At 43.0% G+C, this 10,956-nt stretch overlaps 1 long non-coding RNA gene across 1 annotated transcript in view; it reads right to left on the reverse strand.

Moving 5' to 3' along the window:
- Positions 1–10,268, reverse strand: part of LOC116748712 — a 10,862-nt gene extending 594 nt beyond the window's left edge. The window contains exon 1 of the long non-coding RNA XR_004348328.1: positions 10,084–10,268. This is a non-coding gene — a long non-coding RNA (uncharacterized LOC116748712). The remainder of the gene's footprint in view (positions 1–10,083) is intronic.
- Between the last annotated feature and the right edge of the window lie 688 nt (positions 10,269–10,956).

The following is a 10,956-nucleotide window of genomic DNA, read 5'->3' on the forward strand; positions in this document are numbered from 1 at the left end:
TTAATAGACTATCAAAGCGACTCTGGTGAACAACACACACCTAACTGAAGTAATAACTGTAGAATCATTATCAATTATAACCCCAACCAAATATGGTTGTATATTCAATTGGCTTGGTGTAGATAAACGTATGTTTGTTCAATAAATGCATCTGTCAAGATTTTTCTATGCTCTAAGCTGGATTTTCATTAATGAAGGAAGTATTAATTTAAATTAAGCACTCAGAGACCTTTATTAGTAAGGTAACCAGCAGCAAATAAGCTGGTTGATCAGTTTCTATATCCATATATATCTTTCAGAATCAATGTTTTCAACTGAGACCATTGCCAAGTGGTTAGAATAAGACAGAGAGAAGGCTCGCGTGAAATACGTTTCATTTGCTCGGCTAATGTCTGCGGAGCCCTATTGGCATCTCCGACTGCACTCATTGATGCAGCTACGACGACTGTATAAAATGTGTTAGATTGGCATGAAAAGGCACTGACTGAGAGCTGGTGGGGTTTCCATTATCTGGGTGGACATCTTATTTACTTTAGGGGATCCTGAGAGCAAGATGAAAGTATATGAGAACTGAGATGGGGCGTGGAACGTAAGCTGATGGGGTTTTTGGGTTGGTGAGGGGTGGCGGATAGGGAGCTTTACAATCATCCAGGCTATGCAAAATGTGGCTTTGTGATGTCCCTGGTCTCCCTCGCACCCGCAGGAGAAGGACCGGTGGGTGGAACATTTTCCTAATTAGAATCTGCAAAATTATGAAACTGGAAGCCCTGTGGTTCCTTGCATTTTAGAGATTGTGATTTTATAGAGCCCATCCCTTCAGTGTAGCTCAAAAGCTGGGTAGAGGAGAAAGTGTCATTTTTAACTTCAACCAGGAGTCACATAAAGGAGGGCAGGGGTTGCTTCTCAAGGCACGTCGTGCTCTTTAGTCATTTGAATTGCTTCTGAATCCCTCGGGATACTGTACATGGCACGGTACCGTTCCTTCTGCTGATTCCTGGGGTTACCAGCCCCCTGGCCGAGTGCATACTTAAGTCAATATTTCTGTTAATTGTTACATTACAAATTGTTCCATATCCCAGTGGTGGGAGCTTACGCTGATGCCAGCCGTGGAATGACAACACTTACACACAGTCCCAAGAGGTCCTCACGTGCTGTGGGATTTGCCTTTTGAGAATTTTATTTAGTATATCATTCACACGTCAGCACTCATAGAATAGACAGAGGATGGCAATAGATTTATTTGCATCCTATCAAATCCTAAGTGGAGAGGGCTTACTGCCATGTTTTAAGTGTGCCTGGGACACCTGGAGTTCAGTAATGTGTTCATATGCTTATACTCACTTCCACCTCAATTTTCAACCCCAAGATCCGTTGGACAATGGGTCTAATTGTGAGTCATGTAAACTGTGATAATTAAAAGCTGAGACAGATGCATTAAGAGAATATATTTCTTACATTACGCAAATGCACTTTATTTGTATGTGTTTGGTCTGCAACTCGTGGAGAGCTTTGAGAAAAAGTGTGGTTTCTGTGGGAACTATTTGAAGACTTTAAGTTTCTGAATCTGGAATCTGCAAAGTTGGAAGCTTAAATGGACGGGTGAGTTGGACCCTTTCCTCCCCCAATCTAGGGTCTAGGGCACATGCGCTCTGTCAGACTCTGGGCAAATCATGCCCAACTTCTCCTCCTTGCAGATAAAGCTGATGCTAACTTTCCCCAAGTGCTGGCTGTCACAGCCGATGGAATGCTCAGGATTTATGAGAAATATCATTAGCTCTTTGGAAGAAGGCACTCGGAATAAAATAAGCCTTTTTTGACCAAAGTCATCATTGAAGGTTTTTTCTCCCCTTTGGAAATTTGAAAGGGAAAAAAGTACTAAAAAGGACGTTGTGTTTGCTCATACAGAATAATCCTACAGAGACATCAGCCCTGATAACTGGGCATGAAAACCACACACCCTATCTTGTGCTTAACCCAGAGGAGTCCTGTGGAGAACTGGGTGGCCCGTGGGACTTGGAGGCAGTGGCATTCATTCTTAAGGGCTATGTTCTCCCTGACAAAGTGGTTGGGAAACTCTCTTCTCACTCCTACTTTTTCTCCCGTTGTTCCCTAAAAGACCCAAAGTGCCACTGGTCACTAAATCTCCCATAACAAGCAGTGACTTTGTATTAAAATGTATATAATATAACCACGTAGTAGATGCCACATATATCAAGTAATTTGCATATAATTAACTCATTTAATTTCCAAAACTATCCTATGACATGGAGACTTTTATCATGCTTCATTTTACAGATGAGGAAACTGAGTCACACAAGGTCACACAGCAGAGCCAGGCCTCACATTCAGGATTGTTTGACTTAAAAACCTAAGCATTGAACTACCCAGCTCGGTGAATTTAGCCAAGGCTAATGTGACTACTGCTGGCACAAGGGTTATCTCCAGGTCTCTTAGTATTTTGAAATATCCCTGAAGGATTCCCCTCCCTCTTCATCACTACCCCACTGGAGCTTAGCTAAATATTCAGCTCCTTTGTGTCTGTGCTCTGCACTTATTGTCAATGCTTCTTACAAAGGAGACAGATCCCCACACATGGCCACCCCTGTCCTGCTTCTAACCCCCAAGTTGTGAAACAGGGCTGAGTGCTGACAGAATGAGCAGAGAGGCTGTTCATTCCTCAGTGACTCCAGAGGAGTCCAAGTCATATGAAGAGGACAGCCTAGGTAGGAAACTCAGCTCTTTTACTTGTTAGCCATATAACTGTGGGCAGGTAACTTGATCTCATGGTGCCTCAGTTTCCTCATCTGTGAAATGGGAAAAATAGCAGCATGTACTTTATAGGGGTATTATGAGGATCAGATGAGTTGTTTGTTTGGTGTTTGGTGTGTGGTCAGAGCCATATGTCTTAGTAGTTCCTGTTATGATTCCTTGTGTAACTCTCAAAGTATAGACAGAGACAATGATCTTAAAAATGTTGGCTCACTCCAGATTGTCAGTTTGCATAACTGAGACAAGGACGGATTTGTCCACCACTACTGGGAGAACTGGGTGGCCCGCAGAATTGGCCTACTGTTCCGAAGTTATCTAGACATGCCCCCAATATAAAAGCTTGTCCACAAAATTGCGTGGTTCGTCTATTTGTAAGAAATGCCTTTCATTCCACAAAAACGTTCTTGCTCTGGACCAGGTAGATTCTAGAGACACAAAGCTGAACAAGCCTAAGGCTTGGTTCCCTTTCCCAAAGACCACACGATCTAGATGGCGGCAAATAACCTAACTGTAATACAACATGGGAAATGTAGTAAAAGTCTCAAGGAAAGCATGAAAAAGGTGGCGGGGCTTAACTACGTTTGTACTGCTGGGTCAGAACGGTCACTGAAGACTTCCCAAATTAAGTGACATTTGAACCAGGGCTTGAAGAATGAGTTTGAGTTTGCTTTTGGAGAACGGGAGATGAATATGGGCAACCAAGAAGAAAGAACGTCTTGAAGATATGCATGAAGCTATAAAAATTTGGACTGTGTTTAGAGAACATTCTCTGTAGGGCAATGGTGGGGTTCACACTGGGATGAAGCAGGCTGTGAAGGGAATCACTTGTTTCCTAAAGACAGGAAGTAATGATGTTTAAATTCTTTGGTCGTAAGCAACAGAAATAAATTCTGGCAGCTTAAGCAAAAGCAAACTTTACAGAAATTAATCATTCCTGTAAATGATTTACAGGCCACCAACAGGAGGGGAGGGAAGGCAGTGTTCTTTGGGCATTGCCCCACTGTTTCTTCTACCTTTGTTTCACTATGATTAAAAAAATCCCAGGAGGGGGCTTCCCTGGTGGCTCAGTGGTTGAGAGTCCGCCTGCCGATGCAGGGGACATGGGTTCGTGCCCCCATCCGGGAAAATCCCACATGCCGCGGCGCGGCTGGGCCCGTGAGCCATGGCCACTGGGCCTGCACATCGGAGCCTGTGCTCCGCAACGGGAGAGGCCACAACAGTGACAGGTCCGCGTACGGCAAAAAAAAAAAAAAAAAAAAAAAATCCCAGGAGAGAGATTCTGATTGGCTGAGCTCAAGTCACATGCTCCCACAGGGTTTTACTAGGTGATGGAAGGAAAGATGGGGTGGGCAGACCCTCCAGGACCCCTTCAACTTCTAAAATGACAGTCAGCACACTAGAGGGTACCAAGACTATGCCTAATCAGGAAAGGTAATTCCCCTAAAGGAAATCAGGGTGCTGATAGGAAGGGCAACTATTTGATGGATAGACAAAAAATAACATGTCCATTACAAATAAAAATAGCTTCTGTTTGTTAACCATATGTCATATACCATGCTGAATACATATTTTTCATATTTGTTTTATTTAACCCTCATAACAATTCTAGGAGCAGGTGTACTCCCACTTTATAGGGTTGGGGTAGGCATATCCCATTTTTACAAATGAAAAAAACTGCAGCTCAGAGAGGTTAGGTCCCTTGCCCAAGGTCACACAGCTAGTAAGTGAGCAAGTCAGAAGTCAAACCCAAATGTCTCTAGTGACAAAGCTCTAAATGATTGCACTTTGTACCTCCAAGTTTTGGGGTGAAGTGCAAATGTCTGCAGGTTGACATCAGCTCCCCACTGCCCCACCTCAGCCTTTCCTTCTGCCCTACCACACCTGAATAATCACCATCAATTTTTTGGGGGGGGCCCAAAGATCCACATCGTGGAAAGGAGCAGAGTTACCTTGCCTGTAGGTTGTACAAACCAGCTGGTCAGCATCCTCTGCACTTGGGCTAAAACCTAGTCTCTCGGATCCTTTGTGGGTAATATGCGAAACCCCAAATCAATTCATTCCAAAGCAATTTACAGCGTCACTTCCTTTTGAGCCCCAGGAATGGGAAGGTACACATTTGCAGGGCTCTGAAGCATGTTGTTTTAATTAATGACTGAGCAGGAGCTTCTGCAACCCCTGAGGGCAGATCCACCCTCATTTAAAAGAATTCCACAGGGGGCTTCCCTGGTGGCGCAGTGGTTGGGAGTCCGCCTGCCGATGCAGGGGACACGGGTTCGTGCCCCGGTCTGGGAAGATCCCACATGCCGCAGAGCGGCTGGGCCCGTGAGCCATGGCCACTGAGCCTGTGCGTCTGGAGCCTGTGCTCCGCAACGGGAGAGGCCACAACAGTGAGAGGCCCGTGTACCGCAAAAAAAAAAAAAAAAAAAAGAATTCCACAGGAATTAAACTTACCCCAGAAGGTAGCACGGATCACTTGCTCATCTCGTGGTAACTTCTCCCAAAGTACTGGGCCTGCCATTTTCAAATCTAGCACCACGTATTTAGTATAAATGGGGAAAACTATTTATTCACGTCATCTAGTCAGCCAGTGGGTCATTAATCTAGTCTCTAGTGCTAAATGCTTATAAGTGTTATTTGACCCACCTAAACAGTGAAAGGTAGGCATAGGATCCTCATTTTATAGACAAGGAAATGGCATCTCAGATAGGTGAAGCAGCTAGCTTAAGGCCACACAGTAAGTAAGGGGCTCTTTCCCAGCTGCTGTGCAGTGTTCTGAGTCTTAGCACTCAGCAAATGTTCACTGACCTGAATCTTTTTACAGATTTTGAGCAGCAGTGATGGCTCTGTTCCAGTCTTCACAGATACCTTCCCTGAATCATCCAGAAAGGACCCATGTTGCCTCCTGCCAGGAAAGGATGCCTGAGAGTTCCAGCAAAACAGAGACTCTTGAACTGATCTGCCCATTCCCAGAGCTGTCTTCTCCAAGTCACCATCCACACTGGCCACCAGTGATGTGTCTAAAATGCAAAACCAATCATGCCATTTTGGAGCTTAACATCCTTCGATGGCTCCCAATTACCTTCACTAGAAAATCCACATTCACATGGAGTGCAAGACCCTTCATGATCTGGCCCTTGCCTACCTCCTCTGTCTCATCTACCAGAATATCCTCCCATGCTCTCTTCATGCTTGTTGGTCGTACAACTCTCCCAACACCCTTAAAGGCACTGACACACCTCTGTTCACTTGTTCTTTGTACAACCCCCTTCCCTCCTATATCTGTCTAGCTAACGCCTATTCAACCTTCAAAAGTCAGCTCAGCCATCCCCTCTCTGGAAAGTTCCCACCAGCATGATTGTGTCCATCCTCTGTGCTCCTCTGAAGACTCCCATAGCAAACCAGGGGGACCATCACTCTGGGCTGTAATGATATGGGTGACAGGAAGTTTTGGGGCTGCATAGGACATAAATCCCTACTCAAATGAGAATAAACAAAAAGGAAATAGTAAACCTATCTCACATAAAGGCCATTTGTAAGTATAGTGGGCTTCAGATGTGAGTCAATCAGTGTTTATCCTTTGGTTCTATCTCTATAATTTTCTCAGATCTGCCATTAACTTCTTCCTCAGGCTAACTTCCCCAAAGGCAGCTAAGAGGGCTGCTAACAGCAGTTGGGGCAATACAGCTAGAGGGGAAGAGAGAGAACCTTCTCCTTGGTTGTCCTTCCTTTTGGTATGATGAGGTCAATTTAGGTCGCATGCGCATCCTTGGACCAATTTACCACCACCCAGGGGATGTGGGATACTAATGGGTTGAAGCTAGGATACCTGAGTGAATCACAGACAAGTACGTGTGTAGGAGTCCCATGATTGGTTTAGCCCACTATGAATCAGCGTCCCCTAAGTCACATAGCTTATGTAGAGGAGGGGTGGGTACCTGAATAAAGATGGAGTTCTGCCAGGAAGGAGGAAGAAGGCAATGGATGCTGTCTAAGCCACTTCATTGGCCGCTTGAGTGCATACACACATCTGTCATCTCATAAGACTGTAAGCCTCCTGAGGACAAAGACGATGATTTGTTTATCTCTGCATCCTGCCATTCACCACAATAACTGAGTAATCTTTGGGGGAAAAAAATGAGATGAGTTATAGTTATTAAAATGTTGCTGGAGCTGAAGTTTATTCACAGTAAATTAAAGGTTCAGGTTTGCATGAGATAAAGGGGAAAGGCACTATTTCTCCCTGCTGGACCTCTGCTTGCTATATGGATTAGACCCTTGTAAGAGACATGTTTCTGTCTGCCAGGCTTTAGAAACAGTGATCTAAGAGTCAGACATTTCTTATTAAAGTTTAAAAAACATAGCTTTAAGTCATGCATTATATTGAACACTTTCATATCTCATCTGATTCAGTAGGTTGTAAACCTCACAGAGGTCACATTTTGTAACAGTAGTCACTTTTTACATCTCCAAACATTAAATAAAAATAAGAATTATTATGAAGAATAGAGATGTCTGTAGAGACCACTAACATGACACGTGAATATTATTATTATTAAGGACAGTATTATTTGGAGTCTGAAGTTTACAATGGCTGGCTCATCTCTAAGCTTCATTTTTTCCTTATTGAATTGAAGAGGGAAGGGCAGATTCTATCAATGCTCAACTGTTTTTAAAAAACAGCCTATTTAAAATACGGGTTCTTAACCCACAGCAACCTAGGGATGCTATGAATTCCTAAGACAGATGCAAAATTGCATGCATGTGAACATTTTTATCAAGACAGAGATCATAGTTTTTGTTATATTCTCAGAAGGGTTTCTGATCCACAAAAAAGTTTAAGAACCACAGATATCGGAGGGGAATTCCCTCAAGACATTGGTTGTCCCAATGACTGGGGTTTCACATAAAGAAGAAAAGCTTTTCCCAGGGTCAGATTATTAACTTAAATTGGTTGCTTCCAGGAAATAGGTCATCCTTGGGTTTCTTTTAGGATGTTTTAACTTCAAGAGTTTTAGAGTCAGTAGATACTTGAAATGAATGGGGCTCTGTAAGGAGAAATCAGAGGAGCAATTCCACAGCTCCCACATCCGCCCATGCCCACCCCTGAACCTTTCTTCAGCCCTTTCTTGAAGCTAAGAGGGCCTATTCTGACTCTCAAACACATGCTCGTTAGCGGCATTATCCCCACACTTACTGGGGACAATCTGTAATTTGCCTAGCCAGCCGAGGGACTTTCCCTCAGCTAACATCTGTCAGCAGAAATACAGCTGGTGGTTGATTGCTTGTCTCTGAAACCTTGCAATTTTGATGCATCATCCCCTCAACCATAATATGTAAAATAGTAAAAGGAAAGTAAAATCAGGAGGGAGTGTGGCTGTGTGCATGCACGTCCCTGGGTGTCTGTTCAGGGATGGTTCTGAAAAGGTGCTGTCTGGTTCTCCCCATGAAGCATCCTTGTCAAAGAAGGAGGATTTGTATTGCTAGTTATCTGCTATTTCTTTGTTTCCCTTGTTTCAGTGTTCAGTTGCATTTTACTGTTCAGAACTTGAAGGATGCATTCAAACTTATGGAGCATGACATTTTAACTGTCTCATCTCACCATGATTTATCTCAATTTACTTTCCTCCAAACTGTAGTCTCGAGAAAAGCACACCACCTCCAGGTTCTCCAGCGGGTAGAAGACTGTAAACGGCACTAAATGAGCCCAATGTCAGTTAACTTGTGAGCAAGGCTTACTCATTAGATCCTGATTGTTCTCCTAATGAGATGCTTTCCTTCAGGATGGGAACGTGGGAACATCCGCAACGGTCTCTGCGGTGCCTGCTGAATGTTCAATACGAAACGGCAAAGATGATGAATCGAACGATCCCCAGTGAACGCGGGGATGTTCTGAACCCATCAGCCTGGCAGATCCTTAACACTTCGTATTTGAGGTTTCTGTTCCCCAAACATTTGCTTTGCCCCCAAATGATGCATTACCCGCAAAATGCATCAATCCCAGGGCCCAGGGTGTTGCTGCCAGAGTATATTTTACTGTCTTTAGTTGACTTCCATGTTAAAGTCAACCTCAGCTGAACTTTGGTGGTAAAAACTCAACTCTGTCTGCACTCTCTCTAGGAGCCTCTGCTTCTGAGTGGAATGAATCGATAATGAGGTCATGAACAAATGTTATTAATGCCTTTTATTAGTTATATGGATGTTAACGTGTCCAATCGACACACAACTTTCTACCTCTCTAGTCTAACATGCGTGACCCTTAGTTCCCCCTCCTCTTCCTCTCTCTCTTTCATTCAGTCACAGTTACAGTGAAAGAATAATATATCACAAGCCATGACCACTTGGCTTTTATGAATTATCTGTTTAGAAAGATGCGAAGCTACCTTTTATAGCCACCATAATAGGTACTTAGACATAGTGGATCAATAGTGAACAAGTTTGCTGGTTATAGTTAATGGGTACCAAAGGGACACTCTGACAGTGACCTCTGACATTGTGCCTGGCAAGAAATCTTTAGAGCAAAAAACAAGGAAGACGGACAGTTTTTAAATTTATGAATGTAGATCCATAGCAAATCAAGACGGTTTTCTTCAGGTGGAAATAATTCGGATTTGCAGGAAGTCACTAATTTCTGCACACCCCTTAATTTGGACCCCTGAACTAGAAATAGCAGTCCATTTCTGCGCTTTTTGGAAACAGCTATGGTGCCAGGCCTGACACAAGCCCGTTTGTTATCCAAGGAGAACCAACTGAGATTGTTTTCCTGTCGAAAAGGACTTTTCTCTTTATGAAATATGCTGTCGTTTATAATTTTAAGCAGGCACAGATCTGTTAAACAGCTACACAGTAACGGGTTTCTATAAGAAGATCCACAGACCCATAGTTCTGGAAAGAAATTGAGCTTATGAGATATTTAAAAACCTAATGGGAATGGAATATTTTGGGTTTTTTCAAAAGATGGTTTCTGCTCTGCACATTGTCAAGGGAGTTGAATAATAAATCCATTGTTGTGTGTCTGAGAGTTTGAGGCAATTATATTTTCATACATCCTATGGAGTTGATCTTAGGGAAATCCACCAGGGTGCCAAGCCCACATTTTCCCTCACTGCACTGCGGGGGACTCCCAAGGGTGAATGTTAACAGTGGCAAGCAGGTTTAAAAAGAGTCAGGGAAACAGGTAATTTGTGAGTGGTCTTGAAGAGAGCAGACTGCAGCATTCCACCTGGCAGAGAAATTAATATACGCGGCACCCAATCCAAAAGAGTGGAAAGGCCTGTGTGTGCAAAGCCCTCTTCACTCCACTCCACATGTACATACCTTATTATGATGTCACACTCCAGTAGCCTTGCTCTGAAGTCTCAATGGTCTCCCTGCTGTTAAGCACCATTGAAAACACATTTGTCCTGACTGTTCTTTTCTTTTTAACCCCCTCTCATCTGTGTAAGATGAATCACTCCTGGATCCAGACTGACTCTTGAGGGCAGAGCCAGGTCCTGACGAGGTAACCAGCCTCCTATGGCTTAAACATTTTAATTAATTTCAACACTAATGCACAAATGAGAGTTAATCACCCTGCTGCAGTGCTTTCTAATTTACTAAGTTTATTCATTAAAACTTTCCTTACTGAACTTTGATTGAATGTCATGCTTTTTTGGAGGCCTTTCAAACTGCCTTAAGGGTTTTTAAGGTGGTATCTTGGGCAGCTGCTGAAAGCTTTTAGTGTTTGCTTAAAGAGAAGAATGGGGAGGATCTGATCAGCAAGAAACCTTCTCTGTGCTGAACAAGGAAGGAGTCTTTTAGGTGGCAGGAGGCCTGTAAAAGCAGATTTGTTTTTAAGCAATATACAAAAAAGAAAGGGAAACTTAAGTATCTAATAAAAGAAATAAAATCAGTCACGTTAGTACTTGGCAAAACTTGGAAATACATTTCAGGGTAGTTGCAGCCATCCTTTAAAAACCAACAGAATGATAGCAGCACTTTTATTCATGTGGGGAGAGAGAGTCATAATAGGTTTGTCAACCTCATTATTTGGGAATCAATGTGATACAAATCTTAGGTAAAAAAATCACAGTTTTTTCCGTTAAATGCTGGTACCTAAATTTTTTACTGAGATATTGTTTCAGTGAAACATTTTATTTAAAATTAACTCAAGAAAACCACAATTTTTAACTCTCTAATGAATAGTATTCA

The sequence above is a fragment of the Phocoena sinus genome, chromosome 1, assembly GCF_008692025.1.
Source record: "Phocoena sinus isolate mPhoSin1 chromosome 1, mPhoSin1.pri, whole genome shotgun sequence".
Taxonomy (NCBI): Eukaryota; Metazoa; Chordata; class Mammalia; order Artiodactyla; family Phocoenidae; genus Phocoena; species Phocoena sinus.